Source organism: Cuculus canorus, chromosome 5 (genome assembly GCF_017976375.1).
Source record: "Cuculus canorus isolate bCucCan1 chromosome 5, bCucCan1.pri, whole genome shotgun sequence".
In the NCBI taxonomy this organism is placed as follows: Eukaryota; Metazoa; Chordata; class Aves; order Cuculiformes; family Cuculidae; genus Cuculus; species Cuculus canorus.
In genome coordinates this window covers 45,689,615-45,702,623 of record NC_071405.1, presented here as the reverse complement: position 1 = coordinate 45,702,623, position 13,009 = coordinate 45,689,615, and the positions used below count along the sequence as shown (strand labels likewise).

At 38.0% G+C, this 13,009-nt stretch overlaps 1 protein-coding gene across 1 annotated transcript in view; it reads right to left on the bottom strand.

The window, feature by feature from the left end:
- Positions 1–1,222: 1,222 nt before the first annotated feature.
- PDHX (pyruvate dehydrogenase complex component X) overlaps positions 1,223–13,009 on the bottom strand; it is a 56,380-nt gene continuing 44,593 nt past the window's right edge. The window contains exon 12 of the mRNA XM_054067680.1: positions 1,223–12,746. The gene's annotated coding sequence lies outside the window, so the exon portion shown is untranslated. The remainder of the gene's footprint in view (positions 12,747–13,009) is intronic.

Here is a 13,009-nt window from a genome sequence, read left to right as displayed (position 1 = left end):
TTTTCTCCATCCACCAATTTCACACAGCAATATCTAGTCAATATATTTATTTGGGTACTTATAATGGGCAACAATTATTCTTTATTTAGCAGTCCATCATCATCAATTCTCTCTAACTGTAGGATATGTCTGCCACTCCAACAAAGCAGCTAATTGAAAGCATATTGTTTTGACAGTTTTTCATTTCAGGGTAATACATATGAGAATTTAAGGAGGAATAACTCGGTAACTTGGAATCTGACCAGAATTCTGGGTTAATTGCGAAGTAACATTCACATGCATAGTTATGGCAAGGTAGTCATCAGCACTCTGTATGCAGTTAATTTAGTCTTGACTAGAGCCAAACACAGATGCAGATGGGCAAAATATGGGGAGCCCTTCTTAGACTCATGAACAGGATGCAGAGAATGAAACTGTTAGTCATCTGCACCCAAAACTTTACCGCCCATAAGTCAACAGCTCCTTATTCATGTGAGCAATTGCTACATTTCCATGGCATAAACCTCCTTTTCCCAGTCACACCCTGAGCTCTTTCTCTCACCAAGGAGATAAGCCACAAGCATGTTGCTTTTATGCTTTTCTGGTTCCAACAACACCTTATTTTGTCATGTTTTACTGTAATTATTGCTTATTTCTGGCTGTTTCCATAACAATATTCAAGCTGAAAAAAGATTGTGATGCACTGAGGGGAAAAAAATAAGGAAGTGTGTAGGAAACAAGTGATTATTTCCTCAAGTGCTAAAGATCCTAACTGGTCTTTTTCTGCTGCAGAATATTTTGAAATAAAGTTTATTTTGCAGAAATACAAACCCAGGTACATGCATAGACATTTTGGTAACAGCAGTTCCTATGCTATTTTTTCCAGGCTGTTTGTGTGTTCTCTTGTAGCTTATACATAGGGTTTTTTTAAGCAGGTTTAAAGCATGTGGTATCCTCATCAGAATAAACCCCAGGGTGATGCAACTCCTGCTTTGCTCTTTCAATTACTCTATGTCCAAACATGAGACAAAAGTAATCAATCAGTGGCTAGGAAAAAGAATCTTAGATGAAGATTTGCATGCAAACTTCTCCAGAGAGAACAGGCACAATCCATTTTAAAATAAAGTGAATAAATGCAGAAAATAAATTGCTGATATGTCTTTCATGTACAGTTGGAGTACAGAGGGAACAAGATCTGAGAAAGTTTGATCTGGTGAATCCATATTTCAAAAGCTGCCTGTTGACAAAACAGTGTACATATGTTAATTAGGACCTCTATGTCAGTATTTTTAATCTTGAAATACCTGCAGTGTAATACCAGGTATATACCATGTAACTGTGTGCTGTTGCAATTTGTATTCTCATTTGCACAGGTGTTTGGTTTGTCTCATTTTGCCTTAAAGAAAACAGAGAGCAGTGTTAATGAAAATGTGGAAGTGTCTTAGAATAGGCAAAGAACTTTAAAGACTGAAAGTCTCTATGTCAGTGTCTCCTGAATAATTTAATTTCAATATCTATGAATACTTTATGATTAATCCAAGGCCCAGAATGCTTCCATTGGCTGCAGCAAGAGCCGACTTTGCAAGAAGGAAAGTAAAACTATAGGTAACCCAGTGAGCTGAGGCTTGCTATTTCATACAAATTGGTTATAGTGATCCCATAAAAGTAGAATTAATAACTCAGAAGCTATTAATTTGGCTGCTTCTGCCTGCTGTAATGCTGAGCCTACCTTCTACTTTTTAACTCTTGACTCATGTTACAGGAATGTTTACAGGACTGGCAGCAAAGCAGACTACGTGTAAAGACAGCAGTGGTCTGCTAGCCTTCAAGCTTTTGTAATCTGGTTTTCCAGAACAGAGAGGAGGAGATGTTTTTAAGCAATTTAATGAAGGAATTCTGTATTCCTAAATTAACAAGCACCAAGCCTGGGAAATCCATGCTATTTGGCTTCTACCCAGTAACTCTCACTCTCAAGACAGTCAAGAGCTATTTCACAAGTACTTAAGCTGAGATTTACCAGAAATTGATCTAAAACAATCACTGCCTGTATTATTCTTGAGCATACCATGACTGTAGTAAACAGATATTTTTTTTTCTGGCAGAATAATTGTGTCAAGGAAACAACAAAGCCACAACAGTATTTAAAATCTAATGCCTATGTTATCCTTGCAGCCATTTTAAGAAAAACTTTAATTGTTTTAAACCTAGCTCTGCCTCTTTCTAATTTTCATATTTTCAAGTAACAAGGATATATCACTGTCCATTTACACACAAATCATATGGACTGTATGCAGGCAGGATTTTTTTCAGTTTACTCAGTGGTTTTTTTCCTTCTGGTTCATAACAGATGATTACTGCAGACTTAATGTTTCATAAACAAGAAATTCTGGCTTCTCTATTAAGTAGCACACACATCAATATGCTGTCACACAGACACACCATTCTATTATAAACTTTTCCAATAAAATTATCCATGAATATAAGTCCTGATTTCTCCTCATCACCTTAAGTAAAAATCTCTAGTTTAGAAGTTTCCAAAAAATCAGTGAAAGTAGCTTGTCTAAACAAAAATAATTTTGAAATAGATATGACAGTAGACAACCCCATATTTTTTAAAGATATTGACATTTAAAGTCCTCTAAAATCTTAATACTTATGATTCATTAATTGTGATACAAAGCTGCTTTTTCATAAGGTATAATTTGTATAACACAAAGGAGTACTCGGGCTTTGTTTACGGAGCTATTTTGTACCAACTTAAGAAGTATTTTTGTAAGCCCAAACAATTGGAAGACATATGAGAAAAAGGAGTTATCTCTTCAATAGTCTACATTCTTCAGTTTACTATCAGAAAAAATATTTACCAGTTTGCTGGCATGACATACTAGCCATGTATTTTTTCAGGGTATTTTCTACCTATAAACAGACAGACCCCACCAATACTCCTTCAGACTCACATTCTCCAAGCTTACTCAGAAGATAACTAGGCACGTTTGGAAAAGAAAACATAATTAACTGACCCAGTGTAAGTGATCAGATTTCCAAAAATGATGCCCCTAATGTAATCAAATTGTCTTTAAAAGAACAAATGAGTCATGTTGCTATAGCAGGACAATGTTTAAATGCACTGTAGCTATCCAGTATAACCATTGAAAACTTTGTGACGTGGGTAACTCCTGTATACAGACTTTAATATTATCTCTGTCTAACTCTATACAATTCAAGACTTTCCTTGGTTTCACTTGCTGTGAACTATCACACACAGTATATTGCAAATTTCTTCGTGGGCATATATCATACCTCTGGCCAAGACTGTTCCACCCTGAAAGATAGATAATGAAGCCAGTGTACTACAGTTCCCTTGGCACTTTCAAGTGTTAACTTCTCTAATACTACACTTAAAAATAGAACACTTGCAGAAAGTGGCATCAATAGTTTAGAAGATAGCACTTTTACCTTCTCCCACCAAGTACTATGCCTGAAAGGAAGAAAACAACATATTTACACCTTTCTTTTGCAGGAGACCTCACTTCCGTCTGCAAAACTTACTGCAGGAGGGTCACATCTACTTTCAGTGATAAGTTTTTTGCCCTTCCTTTCTTGAAAAGACAGAGCACTAGTTCATGTGAGACAGCAAAACAGATGCCTATTAAAAAAACAGATCAAAGCATAGACTAAGACATACCTTAAGGACAAACCATGAGGGTTTCAGGGCATCTCAGCTCAAGGCTGTGATAATCAACTCATCTCAAGATAAGAGTTCTGTTTGTTTAAATGCAGCTGGTCCAGCATGGCACTAAGCCAGTGGAAGTATTAACTCACGTCTGCTTCTGTGTCCACGTTAATACTGAGCTGCAGTCAGCATTTCAAGTAGTTACCTTCAAAGGAGACGTGACATGCATAAAGAGGAATGATAGTTCCTCAGTGTTCTACTTTCAATGTTCAACTTTCATTGCTTATAGCAAAACTTATTGGTTTCACTTAGATTCCCTTCCTACCTAGCTTTCATGCCACGCCAAGGTGAGGCCTTTGCTTTAAAAAAAATTAAAATCTTCAATGAAGTCATTAGAAATGTGACCAGATGATCAAAACAAACATCAGAAAAGAAGGTTCCAAAAATTGCTTTATGAAAGAGATTCCACATTAACTGACCAGTAGAGCTTTGTGTTGTCAAGTGATTACCTATTTTGTGTTACCTATTTTTTGTCATTCAGCTGCATTTAGAGAAATATGATGTTATTCACCTTTGGAAGAGAATTAGACAAGAAAATCCCTCAAGTGGGAAGAAAGCCACATGCCTCCCCAGAACTAACCAGGGGAGTTAGTTATGCAAACATATTTCATTAGTTATCATACTGTTTTGGATAATTAAGTCTCATGGGCCAGGGTGTAGCCACTGGAAAATTTCACCCCCTCCCTATGTCTGTGTATAACTTTGAATAGATTTCTCATGTGTCTTATTCACAGAATTATAGAATCTTTAAGGTTGGAAAAATCTCTAAGATCATTCAGTACAACCATCCGCCCAATACCAACATGCTTACGAAACCCTGTCCCGAACTGCCACATCTACACATTTTTCTAACACCTCCAGTGGTGGTGACTCCACCAGTTCCCTGGACAGCCTGTTCCAATGTTTCACTACTCTTTCAGTAAAGAGTTTTTTCCTAATATCTGGTCCAAACCTCTCCTGATTTAACTTAAGGCCATTTCCTCTCATCCTATAGCTAGTTACTTGGGAGAAGAGACCAACACCCACCTTACTACAACCTCTAGTTTTACTTTAACTTATCTATAGTACAACACTGTTGAAAACAGGATGAAGAGGTGAATTGTTATCTCCCACCCTAATCGTTGGACTGTAAAGAAGAGACAGGATCTCCTGTGCCAGTGGACTTAAGCTTTCTGTGCCTGAATATTTTCTTACCCTGAAAAAGACTCTACAAAAATAACTTAATTTAACTCTCTGTTCAGAGATTGGAAGACACAGAAAAAAAAATAGAATAATGGCCTAGTGTGAAATAGGCGAAAATCACCCACAGCTTTTGATCAGTCTAAAGACCTGCCAGCAGATCAGTCTAAAGACCTGCCAGCAGACCATTAGGCTTTTAACTGAGACCATGAGTGAGTTGCAACACAGTGTAAGTCTGCTAAACATCTCCTGTGGATTAGACGTGGGAAAACAGACAAACTTTGAGTGAGAACAGCTTTGTAGTTCTAGAAACGAATCCAGTTGTCAGGAACCAAATAAAGGTGTCAGAAAAGAAGGTAAGGAGAGACCATAAAACAATAACCACAAACTTCCATGATCGACTCTGACAGGGAAACATCTCAATTTGCTGTAGGATTACTGTGGCTAATTTCAAAGCAGCTGCACCCACAACAAGCCAAAAGAACTTGTTCGACTTGCACCTGCTACTGGGCTTGAGTGAAGGAGAACATAAGTCCAGATTTTAGGACCTTGCCATTATCATGTTTTTATTTGAAAATCCATAATTAAGAAAAACCTTTGAAACATCTAGTTTTATAAACATACGCCTTAACAACAGAAAAACAATGAAGGAAAACCCTGCTCTGACTTGTAGCGTTGGATAATAGTACATTAAATAAAAGACCTCCTGCTCTAGACTACGTACATCCTGACAAGTAACTATGGGAAAAAATCAATAAGGTCTGTAAAGTAGATGCACTTCTACAAGTATTTTTTTCAAAGCATACTTGTGATATTAGATCATTACCAGCACATATCTGAAAAACAGTCAATTGTCGCATCAGTTGCATATGAGCAATTCTCACCCATTCTTTAACAAAAAAAAATCTTCTCTCAGCATTAATAGAACAAATAGATGAGAAACTCACATCCAAAGATACACTCCTCTTATTTTTATCTGGTTTGGTTACTAACCTAATTTCCTTTCTAAGAAAACATACCTGGGAAAAGTAAGCATCTTTAATATCATGGAATTGTTTCTATTATTTAAATCAATATTATAGTTTATTTCTGTTAAGTCATACATCTATCATTTATTTATATTGCAATAAGTATGTTGCTTATGCATCTCTATACCAGCGTCTGTAACATGTTCCCAGAAACAACAGATGTTGCAAGTTGCAGGAAAGTAGATTCAGACACTGATGGTTCCTCGTGAAGCAGCTCAGATTATCAAGCAGTGCAGAGGAACCCAATAAAGGGACATCCTGGCTAAGGAAACACAGTATTTTTTCTAATAGCAGCTGCCATTAGGTCATCAGGCAAAACTGGTTAGGGAGAACCTCTTTCCCAATGCCTTGAATTTCAATGATTCAAAGACATGAAGTACTTAACACGCTGCTTCCTTTCAAAAATTAACCACAAAGCCCAAAGAATGCTATGAAAAAAATAATGTAGCTGCAAACTGTATCTGGGTGTGATAAACCAGATAGGCTTGTGATGGACCAGTTAATGCATAAAACTGCACGAACCTCTAGTTTATAAGAATGGTGCTTAAACTGATTGTTCAACAGAATCTTTTTCTACATATTGATGAATATGTAATTAGAACAAAAGTCTAGGCTGAAAGCTCCCAGATGAAGTCAATGGAGCTGTGCAGGCTCAGGCTAGTGGAGATCCGAACCTTCGTCAGACTGTAAAAAGGGAGTTATATACAACAGCTCCAACAGTAGCTCTTAACTTGGTATAGACAAACTGTATTTACCTGAACAAATCTAAAAGAAAAGTAAAAATAACGAGTGTAACAAAAGCATAATATGTTCCTATATATTGAGATCACAGCAGTGACTGGATACTACTATGTGATTGTGGTAGTATTGGGTGTTTTCAAATTGTATGGTTTCTCTGTTGCAATCCACACCCACTGCTTTACCAAGAAATCTCCAAAACGATATTTTCATGCTAATAAATAGCATGCAAGAAAATATCTGTTTGGGGGAAAGGAGAGAGAGTTGCTTTGGTATGTTTTTTTCTAACTGCAGAAGCCTCCAAGATGGATCTCAGTGGCACACAGTAACATAGCACAATAACTTTGAAACAACACAAAGCTGTACAGCAAGCTTTCTAGGGAGGTTGGCAGCAATTAGTCAACCTGGAACATTTCCCCTGGGCACAATTCACTATACAGCTCTTTCCCAGTTCTCTGCTTATTCCTCTGTTCTGCTGTCACTATCTTTGCTGACTTGCCCGCACAGTCTTAAAAGTCAGTCCCTGTAGTATATTATACTGGCTTGGAAACTATTCAATGCTACTATTTGTACTGTGCAGAGGGAGGGAACTTTGCCTCTCTTTTCAGATGGGATGGCATAGTTAAAATCTTAGTCAGATGTTCAGTTGGGAAGAGATTTGAAATTAACATTCAAGTATGAAAAACCTAATAAACCTTGGAAACAATTGGACAAAGAAGATATCATTATTTAAATAGCTGAAGAGCCCTGGATACTTATTGTTGATACCACTGAAAGATCACTTCCATTCACATCCTCTAATATTTCATACCATATATAAATTTGTATAAGGCTGCACTTGACTACTGGTAAAGCTGAGGCCAAAAATAATAATGGGAAAGAGACTTATGAAGTGAAAATAGAAGAAAATGAGAATGTAAAATTGAGAAGCACACAAAGCAGAATAATGTTAGAACCTGTGGAAGTGTGTGTGTAGGAAGACAGAACAGAGAACAGAGAAAGAAAAAAAAAGACAAATGAGACACACTAAGGGGAAAATTAGGAGGAAGGAAAAAAAGAAGAAAGATTGAGAGATGAAAGTAAGGACATGGTGAAAGAAAAAACAAAGCATTGGGATGGAATAAAAGAAAGCAAATACTGCTCAGAAGACCCTGGTCTTCCTAATAGCTCACTAGCAAGTTTTGTGAACACTAATAAATTTGCATGTTCTACTAAAATTGCAAAAACTAAATCTACATTTCTTCCCCAGTTTAGTTAGCCAGATGACTACCAAGTGAATCTGCTGTTATAAAGTGGCTGTCACCAAAAAATACATTAATCTGTGTAACAGAGTAACTGTGCCTTCCACCAAATTAATTAATTTAAATACTTCATATAATGTATATTGTTGACCAGAGAATAAATACTGAATACAATGTATGAATATGCATGGCGACATAGTGTACCCTCTCTCAAGGGTTACCCTCACTTTAGCATGGACTGTCACTCTAAATCCATACCAATTTAGCAATGGCTGTGTGCAATAAAAAGGTTTTCAAAGTTAAATTTCCTGGGGCTGCCCCAATAATCTCAAAACATATAAACACAGTGAAGGTATGTAACATTTCATTTTGTTTCATAGGTATTCTTTTGACTCAATAAAACTTTCCAGGATATTTTGTTATTCCCTAGGCTACTGAGAGTGAGGGCTACAAATTGTTTAAACTACTGTTGTGTTCTTGTTTATTATGTAGCTTCTAAAAAAGTTTGTGTGAGTCAATTCACAGTTTCAGTACAGGATGGGGGACGACGTGCTTGAGAGCAGCCCTGTGGAGAAGGACTTGGGGGTACTGATTGATGAGAAGCTCAACATGAGCCGGCAGTGTGCTCTCAGCCCAGAAGGCAAACCATATCCTGGGTTGCATCAAAATTAGCGTGGCAGCAGGTCAAGGAAGGTGATTCTGACCCTCTATTCTCCTCTTATGAGACCTCATCTAGAGAATTGTGTCCAGTTCTGGAATCCTCACCCTAAGAAGGATATGGAACTCTTGGAATGGGTCCAGAGAAGGGCTACAAAGGTGAGGGCTACAAAGGCTACAAAGGTGCTGGAGCACCTCCCATGCGAGGACAGGCTGAGAGAGTTGGGCTTGTTCAGCCTGGAGAAGAGAAGGCTCCAAGACCTTATAGCAACCTTCCAGTACCTGAAGGGGGCCTACAAGAAAGCTGGAGAGGGACTCTTTACAAAGGCTTGTAGCGATAGGACTAAGGGCAACGGGTATAAACTGGAGAAGGGAAGATTTAGACTAGACATAAGGAGGAATGTCTTCACTGTGAGAGTGGTGAGACACTGTAACACGTTGCCCAGGGAAGCTGTGGATACCCCATCCCTGGCGGTGTTCAAGGCCAGGTTGGATGCGACCTTGGGCAGCCTGGTTTAGTGGGACGTGTCCATGCCCATACAGATGGGTTGGAACCAGATGATCTTTGAGGTCCCTTCCAACCCAAACTACTCTATGATTCTATCGTTCTGCTTTTGCATTCTTAGAAACAGGACATTGCTAGCATACTGCCAAACATATTGGCATATTGTAATAATTCTGCTGCTAAGAGAAATGGCAGCACTTTCCTTTCTTAAAAACAAACTGTAACTAATGATTCAGTGAGATGCAGTATCACTGTAGTAAATAGTAGAGATAAGGCCTATATGTTACGAAGTACAACAGAGCATTTATCAAGAAGAAATACCAGTGTTTACTCCATTTCTAATACACTGCTGTTTTTTCTTCAGCTTGTTCACTAACGGAGAATTGAATGTGCTGCTTTAAAGATAACGGTTACTTTTGTGATTTGGCAGTGGATCTAAATGTCAGAGATAGAAATCCTGACCCTCTTAAAGTTTAAGGGTAGTAAATGTTCTATTCTATTATGTGCTGGGGATAAAGAAGTACTATGGAAAATTCAGGTCACAAGAAGAAGCAAGTTTCTTCCAAATCCAGGAGGAAGTTGTACTACAGATTATGATTCCTGTTATGTGGAGAAGTACACTGAACTCAAAAACTTATGAGTGATGTGTCTAACACCTATGCCAGTATTCAGTTACAAATAGCTTTCATTTTCCAAACTTCTTTTTCTACATCACTTCCACTGTTAGATGTTGACAAAATAAGTTAATAAGTGGACCTCTCAAATCAGTCTCTGGCAGCAGCAATTCCCTTCCTCCTTCATCATTCTGCCTTCTGTTCCTAGTGCAGGCAATTTTAAACAGTTTTCCATACCCTTTGATGCATTTTAGAAAACAGAACTTACTTTACAATAAATTGAAATGATCTTGCTTTGTGAAGTAGGTGCTATAGAATATTTTAACATCACAATGTAAGAATATGCCTGTTTAAAATTCTGGCAGATTCATTATAAACAATACACTGTGGAAATGCAGCCTGGAAATTTACAACAATTTCTAAAGCTCCAAAAAGAGTGACTGATACCCCACTGGAGTTTAATCATGCTACCTCAAGGATGATGTACAATAACATGTATTTATGTTATTATAAAGAAAATATCTCCTTCTGAAGTACCCACCTAGCTGCTAATAATCCTGAAAAGATTGTCTTCTGTGTAAAATCCAGATTTGTATTTCCTCCATCTACAGAGCAATATCAATTTTATCAAAGAATCTGCCAGGAGATTGATGTCCGGATAATAGATTTAACCCCTTGAAATGTCAGAATTGAATAAAATTGCTGAAGAAGGTAATGGAAGAGAATCATTGAAATACAGGATTCTCATGGTGACTATACAAATGCACAGCAAAATACACTATAGAAAACAACTTCTGACCAAGACCATTGGGGCTGGTATCTTTTTTGTAGAGGAAAGTCAGGTTAGATGGGTTGCTAGTATTTATCATTGGCATCAACCTGTGATGCTGTTTGGTTCAGTAGCTGTTAGAAATGGAAAGGAAATGAAAATAAACCATGGGTTTGTTGTCTATAGCTTGTTGTCTATAACTTGTTAAAACAGATGCAAGAAGTGCTCACTTGGGAGAGTCTTTGCTTCTTAAACCATGCAAAATTGTGTGTAATATATCTACCTTTGAGGGTTTGTCCTCCACGTGTGGTGGAAAGATGTTCCATACTGCAGACATCTTGGAGTGGCGTGGAAAGTAAAATATACTCCTTTAGATTGAGAGAAGATGAAGAATTTTCTTCTGTCCTTGCTCATCACATCACACACGTACAAAGTCTCTATAGACCCTTATTGCTTATAACTTTCTAAAACATTTTATCCAAATGATATTGGCAAAGAAAAGTGCTTTTCTCTCTTGAATGTCTGAGGCGTAAAGATGTGGCCTTATTCTTCTGGGATTTTGAATAATGCTTTGGAAACGTTTCCCTGATCATTTCCCCACAGAAGCAGTCCCTGAATATCTGGAATTAATACTATAGGTTCATGGCACTATTCAGAGGATAAGGGATCTCAGGAATTTCTCCACTGACCCCTGGAGGAATTTAGCTTTTACCCAATACAATATTTATGGCTAATGTATTACACAAAAGCACTAAAAGTGTATCACCAGCCAAAAAAGAAAAACTGCAAAAAAAGTCAAGATTGGGTATCCGCACTTAGTAACTTGCCGTTTTCCTCTGAGCCTCATCGAAGGAGCCCCTTGTAATGCTCTACAATGTGACAACAGTGGGCTACACTGCTCACATGGAGGCACCACTCTATGGAGCAGAAGAGATGAACAGAATCAGAGCTATTTTCTATGGAACTGAAATGGTTTTAATTAATTAAGTACATTGTAGTCAAGGATGCACTTTTAATCAACACAAACTGAAAAAGCACCTGACTGGCATCCTAGGCACCAACTGTCCTTGCTGGATACTTGAACTAGACCAGACAAGTCACTGAATAACTCCATCTTTATTCCGATGATCACATGTACACTCAGTAGAGTCTACATAAGAAATGCCAAAGACTCATTGCATTATTTACTCACAATGGCCGGAAGGAAAGCAACTGTGCAAATGTTAACTTTTACTGTGGAAAAAACCCCCATGATGGAAGGTAAGTGCTCTGTTCAGGACCTCACTGAACAGTTCCCGAAACAGAGAGGCTAGATTTGCTGCAAGTCATGGGACAGCTCATATCTTCTTCCAGTCAAAAGGCTTGCTCTGCTTCCTACAGTGCCAGCCAGTTGAACCACACCTCCATTCTTGATGCTCATCTCTACTCTCTGGCATATGTTGCTGTTCTTGGAAACTCCATTACCCTCTTCAGCATGGTCTCCTTCTGCAACTTTCTATCTAATCTGCCAGCAAGTACTCCCTCTCTAGACAATTTAATTACATAACTATTTGTATGAATTGCAATCATGCTAATTATTTGTTAACTCTTATTCCAAATAATCACCTGGATCAGTGCTGGGAAAAATCCAGAGTACGCCCTTTTATAACAATTCATTTGCCTTGGTGTTTGAGATCAAAGGCATTGGTTTAGTATTGTCATGCTCTCAGTTCAAGACAAGAAACCTAATGTGTATGTTGTGACCAGCTGTCATCTGGATTCAACTCCATTCACCACAACTCTCTGGGTTTGGCCATCCAGCAAGTTTTTTACCTATCAAAGTGTACAGCTGTTCAAGCCATGAGCAGCCAGTTTCTCCAGAACAATGCTGTGGGAAATGGTGTCAAAAGGTTTGCAAAAGTCCAGATTATCCACATCCTTTCGCTCATCCACTAACTGGTCATCTTGTCATAGAGGGAGATCAGATTAGTAAAGCAGAACCTTAGTTTCATAAACCCATGCCAACTAGGCTTAAACACTTGGTTGTGCTGTACGTGTCATGTGATGGCACTGAAGATGATCTACTTCACAACCCTCCTCATCACTGAGTTTGGACTGACAGGCTTCTAGTTCCTCAAATCCTTCTTTCAGCCCTTCTTGTGGATGGGCACCATATTTGAAAACCTCCAGTCAACTGGGATCTCCCTAGATATCCAGGACTGCTGATTGAAAGGTGCTTCAATTTTCTGCTATATGGTCAGTTGTTTTCTTTGTCTTCTTACAGTTTGGTTGCTTGAAAGAGATGAAACTGAATGCCAAGAGACCTGAGACGTGAACAAAAAAGGCATATGCTTCCTCACTCATATTTCATCAAATCACTGAAAGCCGAAGGCAGCTTTTTAAGATGCAGTTGGAGCTGCCATCTTAATCTTTTCAGTAGCTTAGCACCTCTGTGGACGTCGCCAGTAATATTGTCATTTCACAACTTTGGATTCTATTTACACATAAGCAAGAAAACAGTTATTGAGGAAAGGTTAGTCAGAAACTCTTAAAAATTTTAACTCTTTCTGATAAAGTTTAGTCCTCA